Raw genomic sequence first — 8,764 nt, forward strand, 5'->3', positions numbered from 1 at the left:
CCGATCGATGCGCGCAACCCCATTTAGTGGGGGTAGAGCCTACTTGCAAGTCTCTCCGACCTTCACAAAAAAAGTTATTCAAGAATATCTCCTCAGATTTGGGGGAATTTCGTCGGTCGACCTCTTCCGAAGGTCGTACAAGCTCGGGGATGGTACCAATCGATCTGCAGGACCCAAATTAGTCCAGATGCAACCACTTTCCAAGTCTCTCCGACCTTCACAAAAAAAGTTATTCAAGAATATCTCTTTCTCCTATGTGCTTTCATCCCTAACCCTAACCCTAACCCTTCCGAAAGTCGGAGAAGCTCAAGGATGGTACCGATCGATGCGCGCTACCCCATTTAGTGGGGGTAGAGCCTACTTGCAAGTCTCTCCGACCTTCACAAAAAAAGTTATTCAAGAATATCTCTTTCTCCTATGTGCTTTCATCCCTAACCCTAACCCTTCCGAAAGTCGGAGAAGCTCAAGGATGGTACCGATCGATGCGCGCTACCCCATTTAGTGGGGGTAGAGCCTACTTGCAAGTCTCTCCGACCTTCACAAAAAAAGTTATTCAAGAATATCTCTTTCTCCTATGTGCTTTCATCCCTAACCCTAACCCTTCCGAAAGTCGGAGAAGCTCAAGGATGGTACCGATCGATGCGCGCTACCCCATTTAGTGGGGGTAGAGCCTACTTGCAAGTCTCTCCGACCTTCACAAAAAAAGTTATTCAAGAATATCTCTTTCTCCTATGTGCTTTCATCCCTAACCCTAACCCTAACCCTTCCGAAAGTCGGAGAAGCTCAAAGATGGTACCGATCGATGCGCGCTACCCCATTTAGTGGGGGTAAAGCCTACTTGCAAGTCTCTCCGACCTTCACAAAAAAAGTTATTCAAGAATATCTCTTTCTCCTATGTGCTTTCATCCCTAACCCTAACCCTTCCGAAAGTCGGAGAAGCTCAAGGATGGTACCGATCGATGTGCGCTACCCCATTTAGTGGGGGTAGAGCCTACTTGCAAGTCTCTCCGACCTTCACAAAAAAAGTTATTCAAGAATATCTCTTTCTCCTATGTGCTTTCATCCCTAACCCTAACCCTAACCCTTCCGAAAGTCGGAGAAGCTCAAGGATGGTACCGATCGATGCGCGCTACCCCATTTAGTGGGGGTAGAGCCTACTTGCAAGTCTCTCCGACCTTCACAAAAAAAGTTATTCAAGAATATCTCCTCAGATTTGGGGGAATTTCGTCGGTCGACCTCTTTCGAAGGTCGTACAAGCTCGGGGATGGTACCAATCGATCCGCAGGACCCAAATTAGTCCAGATGCAACCACTTTCCAAGTCTCTCCGACCTTCACAAAAAAAGTTATTCAAGAATATCTCTTTCTCCTATGTGCTTTCATCCCTAACCCTAACCCTAACCCTTCCGAAAGTCGGAGAAGCTCAAGGATGGTACCGATCGATGCGCGCTACCCCATTTAGTGGGGGTAGAGCCTACTTGCAAGTCTCTCCGACCTTCACAAAAAACGTTATTCAAGAATATCTCTTTCTCCTATGTGCTTTCATCCCTAACCCTAACCCTAACCCTTCCGAAAGTCGGAGAAGCTCAAGGATGGTACCGATCGATGCGCGCTACCCCATTTAGTGGGGGTAGAGCCTACTTGCAAGTCTCTCCGACCTTCACAAAAAAAGTTATTCAAGAATATCTCCTCAGATTTGGGGGAATTTCGTCAGTCGACCTCTTTCGAAGGTCGTACAAGCTCGGGGATGGTACCAATCGATCCGCAGGACCCAAATTAGTCCAGATGCAACCACTTTCCAAGTCTCTCCGACCTTCACAAAAAAAGTTATTCAAGAATATCTCTTTCTCCTATGTGCTTTCATCCCTAACCCTAACCCTAACCCTTCCAAAAGTCGGAGAAGCTCAAGGATGGTACCGATCGATGCGCGCTACCCCATTTAGTGGGGGTAGAGCCTACTTGCAAGTCTCTCCGACCTTCACAAAAAAAGTTATTCAAGAATATCTCTTTCTCCTATGTGCTTTCATCCCTAACCCTAACCCTAACCCTTCCGAAAGTCGGAGAAGCTCAAGGATGGTACCGATCGATGCGCGCTACCCCATTTAGTGGGGGTAGAGCCTACTTGCAAGTCTTTCCGACCTTCACAAAAAAAGTTATTCAAGAATATCTCTTTCTCCTATGTGCTTTCATCCCTAACCCTAACCCTTCCGAAAGTCGGAGAAGCTCAAGGATGGTACCGATCGATGCGCGCAACCCCATTTAGTGGGGGTAGAGCCTACTTGCAAGTCTCTCCGACCTTCACAAAAAAAGTTATTCAAGAATATCTCCTCAGATTTGGGGGAATTTCGTCGGTCGACCTCTTCCGAAGGTCGTACAAGCTCGGGGATGGTACCAATCGATCCGCAGGACCCAAATTAGTCCAGATGCAACCACTTTCCAAGTCTCTCCGACCTTCACAAAAAAAGTTATTCAAGAATATCTCTTTCTCCTATGTGCTTTCATCCCTAACCCTAACCCTAACCCTTCCGAAAGTCGGAGAAGCTCAAGGATGGTACCGATCGATGCGCGCTACCCCATTTAGTGGGGGTAGAGCCTACTTGCAAGTCTCTCCGACCTTCACAAAAAAAATTATTCAAGAATATCTCTTTCTCCTATGTGCTTTCATCCCTAACCCTAACCCTTCCGAAAGTCGGAGAAGCTCAAGGATGGTACCGATCGATGCGCGCTACCCCATTTAGTGGGGGTAGAGCCTACTTGCAAGTCTCTCCGACCTTCACAAAAAAAGTTATTCAAGAATATCTCTTTCTCCTATGTGCTTTCATCCCTAACCCTAACCCTAACCCTTCCGAAAGTCGGAGAAGCTCAAGGATGGTACCGATCGATGCGCGCTACCCCATTTAGTGGGGGTAGAGCCTACTTGCAAGTCTCTCCGACCTTCACAAAAAAAGTTATTCAAGAATATCTCTTTCTCCTATGTGCTTTCATCCCTAACCCTAACCCTAACCCTTCCGAAAGTCGGAGAAGCTCAAAGATGGTACCGATCGATGCGCGCTACCCCATTTAGTGGGGGTAGAGCCTACTTGCAAGTCTCTCCGACCTTCACAAAAAAAGTTATTCAAGAATATCTCTTTCTCCTATGTGCTTTCATCCCTAACCCTAACCCTAACCCTTCCGAAAGTTGGAGAAGCTCAAGGATGGTACCGATCGATGCGCGCTACCCCATTTAGTGGGGGTAGAGCCTACTTGCAAGTCTCTCCGACCTTCACAAAAAAAGTTATTCAAGAATATCTCCTCAGATTTGGGGGAATTTCGTCGGTCGACCTCTTCCGAAGGTCGTACAAGCTCGGGGATGGTACCAATCGATCCGCAGGACCCAAATTAGTCCAGATGCAACCACTTTCCAAGTCTCTCCGACCTTCACAAAAAAAGTTATTCAAGAATATCTCTTTCTCCTATGTGCTTTCATCCCTAACCCTAACCCTAACCCTTCCGAAAGTCGGAGAAGCTCAAGGATGGTACCGATCGATGCGCGCTACCCCATTTAGTGGGGGTAGAGCCTACTTGCAAGTCTCTCCGACCTTCACAAAAAAAATTATTCAAGAATATCTCTTTCTCCTATGTGCTTTCATCCCTAACCCTAACCCTTCCGAAAGTCGGAGAAGCTCAAGGATGGTACCGATCGATGCGCGCTACCCCATTTAGTGGGGGTAGAGCCTACTTGCAAGTCTCTCCGACCTTCACAAAAAAAGTTATTCAAGAATATCTCCTCAGATTTGGGGGAATTTCGTCAGTCGACCTCTTTCGAAGGTCGTACAAGCTCGGGGATGGTACCAATCGATCCGCAGGACCCAAATTAGTCCAGATGCAACCACTTTCCAAGTCTCTCCGACCTTCACAAAAAAAGTTATTCAAGAATATCTCTTTCTCCTATGTGCTTTCATCCCTAACCCTAACCCTAACCCTTCCAAAAGTCGGAGAAGCTCAAGGATGGTACCGATCGATGCGCGCTACCCCATTTAGTGGGGGTAGAGCCTACTTGCAAGTCTCTCCGACCTTCACAAAAAAAGTTATTCAAGAATATCTCTTTCTCCTATGTGCTTTCATCCCTAACCCTAACCCTAACCCTTCCGAAAGTCGGAGAAGCTCAAGGATGGTACCGATCGATGCGCGCTACCCCATTTAGTGGGGGTAGAGCCTACTTGCAAGTCTTTCCGACCTTCACAAAAAAAGTTATTCAAGAATATCTCTTTCTCCTATGTGCTTTCATCCCTAACCCTAACCCTTCCGAAAGTCGGAGAAGCTCAAGGATGGTACCGATCGATGCGCGCAACCCCATTTAGTGGGGGTAGAGCCTACTTGCAAGTCTCTCCGACCTTCACAAAAAAAGTTATTCAAGAATATCTCCTCAGATTTGGGGGAATTTCGTCGGTCGACCTCTTCCGAAGGTCGTACAAGCTCGGGGATGGTACCAATCGATCCGCAGGACCCAAATTAGTCCAGATGCAACCACTTTCCAAGTCTCTCCGACCTTCACAAAAAAAGTTATTCAAGAATATCTCTTTCTCCTATGTGCTTTCATCCCTAACCCTAACCCTAACCCTTCCGAAAGTCGGAGAAGCTCAAGGATGGTACCGATCGATGCGCGCTACCCCATTTAGTGGGGGTAGAGCCTACTTGCAAGTCTCTCCGACCTTCACAAAAAAAATTATTCAAGAATATCTCTTTCTCCTATGTGCTTTCATCCCTAACCCTAACCCTTCCGAAAGTCGGAGAAGCTCAAGGATGGTACCGATCGATGCGCGCTACCCCATTTAGTGGGGGTAGAGCCTACTTGCAAGTCTCTCCGACCTTCACAAAAAAAGTTATTCAAGAATATCTCTTTCTCCTATGTGCTTTCATCCCTAACCCTAACCCTAACCCTTCCGAAAGTCGGAGAAGCTCAAGGATGGTACCGATCGATGCGCGCTACCCCATTTAGTGGGGGTAGAGCCTACTTGCAAGTCTCTCCGACCTTCACAAAAAAAGTTATTCAAGAATATCTCTTTCTCCTATGTGCTTTCATCCCTAACCCTAACCCTAACCCTTCCGAAAGTCGGAGAAGCTCAAAGATGGTACCGATCGATGCGCGCTACCCCATTTAGTGGGGGTAGAGCCTACTTGCAAGTCTCTCCGACCTTCACAAAAAAAGTTATTCAAGAATATCTCTTTCTCCTATGTGCTTTCATCCCTAACCCTAACCCTAACCCTTCCGAAAGTTGGAGAAGCTCAAGGATGGTACCGATCGATGCGCGCTACCCCATTTAGTGGGGGTAGAGCCTACTTGCAAGTCTCTCCGACCTTCACAAAAAAAGTTATTCAAGAATATCTCTTTCTCCTATGTGCTTTCATCCCTAACCCTAACCCTAACCCTTCCGAAAGTCGGAGAAGCTCAAGGATGGTACCGATCGATGCGCGCTACCCCATTTAGTGGGGGTAGAGCCTACTTGCAAGTCTCTCCGACCTTCACAAAAAAAGTTATTCAAGAATATCTCCTCAGATTTGGGGGAATTTCGTCGGTCGACCTCTTCCGAAGGTCGTACAAGCTCGGGGATGGTACCAATCGATCCGCAGGACCCAAATTAGTCCAGATGCAACCACTTTCCAAGTCTCTCCGACCTTCACAAAAAAAGTTATTCAAGAATATCTCTTTCTCCTATGTGCTTTCATCCCTAACCCTAACCCTAACCCTTCCGAAAGTCGGAGAAGCTCAAGGATGGTACCGATCGATGCGCGCTACCCCATTTAGTGGGGGTAGAGCCTACTTGCAAGTCTCTCCGACCTTCACAAAAAACGTTATTCAAGAATATCTCTTTCTCCTATGTGCTTTCATCCCTAACCCTAACCCTAACCCTTCCGAAAGTCGGAGAAGCTCAAGGATGGTACCGATCGATGCGCGCTACCCCATTTAGTGGGGGTAGAGCCTACTTGCAAGTCTCTCCGACCTTCACAAAAAAAGTTATTCAAGAATATCTCCTCAGATTTGGGGGAATTTCGTCGGTCGACCTCTTTCGAAGGTCGTACAAGCTCGGGGATGGTACCAATCGATCCGCAGGACCCAAATTAGTCCAGATGCAACCACTTTCCAAGTCTCTCCGACCTTCACAAAAAAAGTTATTCAAGAATATCTCTTTCTCCTATGTGCTTTCATCCCTAACCCTAACCCTAACCCTTCCGAAAGTCGGAGAAGCTCAAGGATGGTACCGATCGATGCGCGCTACCCCATTTAGTGGGGGTAGAGCCTACTTGCAAGTCTCTCCGACCTTCACAAAAAAAGTTATTCAAGAATATCTCTTTCTCCTATGTGCTTTCATCCCTAACCCTAACCCTAACCCTTCCGAAAGTCGGAGAAGCTCAAGGATGGTACCGATCGATGCGCGCTACCCCATTTAGTGGGGGTAGAGCCTACTTGCAAGTCTCTCCGACCTTCACAAAAAAAGTTATTCAAGAATATCTCTTTCTCCTATGTGCTTTCATCCCTAACCCTAACCCTAACCCTTCCGAAAGTCGGAGAAGCTCAAGGATGGTACCGATCGATGCGCGCTACCCCATTTAGTGGGGGTAGAGCCTACTTGCAAGTCTCTCCGACCTTCACAAAAAAAGTTATTCAAGAATATCTCCTCAGATTTGGGGGAATTTCGTCGGTCGACCTCTTACGAAGGTCGTACAAGCTCGCGGATGGTACCAATCGATCCGCAGGACCCAAATTAGTCCAGATGCAACCACTTTCCAAGTCTCTCCGACCTTCACAAAAAAAGTTATTCAAGAATATCTCTTTCTCCTATGTGCTTTCATCCCTAACCCTAACCCTAACCCTTCCGAAAGTCGGAGAAGCTCAAGGATGGTACCGATCGATGCGCGCTACCCCATTTAGTGGGGGTAGAGCCTACTTGCAAGTCTCTCCGACCTTCACAAAAAAAGTTATTCAAGAATATCTCTTTCTCCTATGTGCTTTCATCCCTAACCCTAACCCTAACCCTTCCGAAAGTCGGAGAAGCTCAAGGATGGTACCGATCGATGCGCGCTACCCCATTTAGTGGGGGTAGAGCCTACTTGCAAGTCTCTCCGACCTTCACAAAAAAAGTTATTCAAGAATATCTCTTTCTCCTATGTGCTTTCATCCCTAACCCTAACCCTAACCCTTCCGAAAGTCGGAGAAGCTCAAAGATGGTACCGATCGATGCGCGCTACCCCATTTAGTGGGGGTAGAGCCTACTTGCAAGTCTCTCCGACCTTCACAAAAAAAGTTATTCAAGAATATCTCTTTCTCCTATGTGCTTTCATCCCTAACCCTAACCCTAACCCTTCCGAAAGTCGGAGAAGCTCAAGGATGGTACCGATCGATGCGCGCAACCCCATTTAGTGGGGGTAGAGCCTACTTGCAAGTCTCTCCGACCTTCACAAAAAAAGTTATTCAAGAATATCTCCTCAGATTTGGGGGAATTTCGTCGGTCGACCTCTTCCGAAGGTCGTACAAGCTCGGGGATGGTACCAATCGATCCGCAGGACCCAAATTAGTCCAGATGCAACCACTTTCCAAGTCTCTCCGACCTTCACAAAAAAAGTTATTCAAGAATATCTCTTTCTCCTATGTGCTTTCATCCCTAACCCTAACCCTAACCCTTCCGAAAGTCGGAGAAGCTCAAGGATGGTACCGATCGATGCGCGCTACCCCATTTAGTGGGGGTAGAGCCTACTTGCAAGTCTCTCCGACCTTCACAAAAAAAGTTATTCAAGAATATCTCTTTCTCCTATGTGCTTTCATCCCTAACCCTAACCCTAACCCTTCCGAAAGTCGGAGAAGCTCAAGGATGGTACCGATCGATGCGCGCTACCCCATTTAGTGGGGGTAGAGCCTACTTGCAAGTCTCTCCGACCTTCACAAAAAAAGTTATTCAAGAATATCTCTTTCTCCTATGTGCTTTCATCCCTAACCCTAACCCTAACCCTTCCGAAAGTCGGAGAAGCTCAAGGATGGTACCGATCGATGCGCGCTACCCCATTTAGTGGGGGTAGAGCCTACTTGCAAGTCTCTCCGACCTTCACAAAAAAAGTTATTCAAGAATATCTCTTTCTCCTATGTGCTTTCATCCCTAACCCTAACCCTTCCGAAAGTCGGAGAAGCTCAAGGATGGTACCGATCGATGCGCGCTACCCCATTTAGTGGGGGTAGAGCCTACTTGCAAGTCTCTCCGACCTTCACAAAAAAAGTTATTCAAGAATATCTCTTTCTCCTATGTGCTTTCATCCCTAACCCTAACCCTAACCCTTCCGAAAGTCGGAGAAGCTCAAGGATGGTACCGATCGATGCGCGCTACCCCATTTAGTGGGGGTAGAGCCTACTTGCAAGTCTCTCCGACCTTCACAAAAAAAGTTATTCAAGAATATCTCTTTCTCCTATGTGCTTTCATCCCTAACCCTAACCCTAACCCTTCCGAAAGTCGGAGAAGCTCAAAGATGGTACCGATCGATGTGCGCTACCCCATTTAGTGGGGGTAGAGCCTACTTGCAAGTCTCTCCGACCTTCACAAAAAAAGTTATTCAAGAATATCTCTTTCTCCTATGTGCTTTCATCCCTAACCCTAACCCTTCCGAAAGTCGGAGAAGCTCAAGGATGGTACCGATCGATGCGCGCTACCCCATTTAGTGGGGGTAGAGCCTACTTGCAAGTCTCTCCGACCTTCACAAAAAAAGTTATTCAAGAATATCTCTTTCTCCTATGTGCTTTCA

The sequence above is a fragment of the Limanda limanda genome, unplaced genomic scaffold, assembly GCF_963576545.1.
Source record: "Limanda limanda unplaced genomic scaffold, fLimLim1.1 SCAFFOLD_25, whole genome shotgun sequence".
NCBI classification, from domain to species: domain Eukaryota; kingdom Metazoa; phylum Chordata; class Actinopteri; order Pleuronectiformes; family Pleuronectidae; genus Limanda; species Limanda limanda.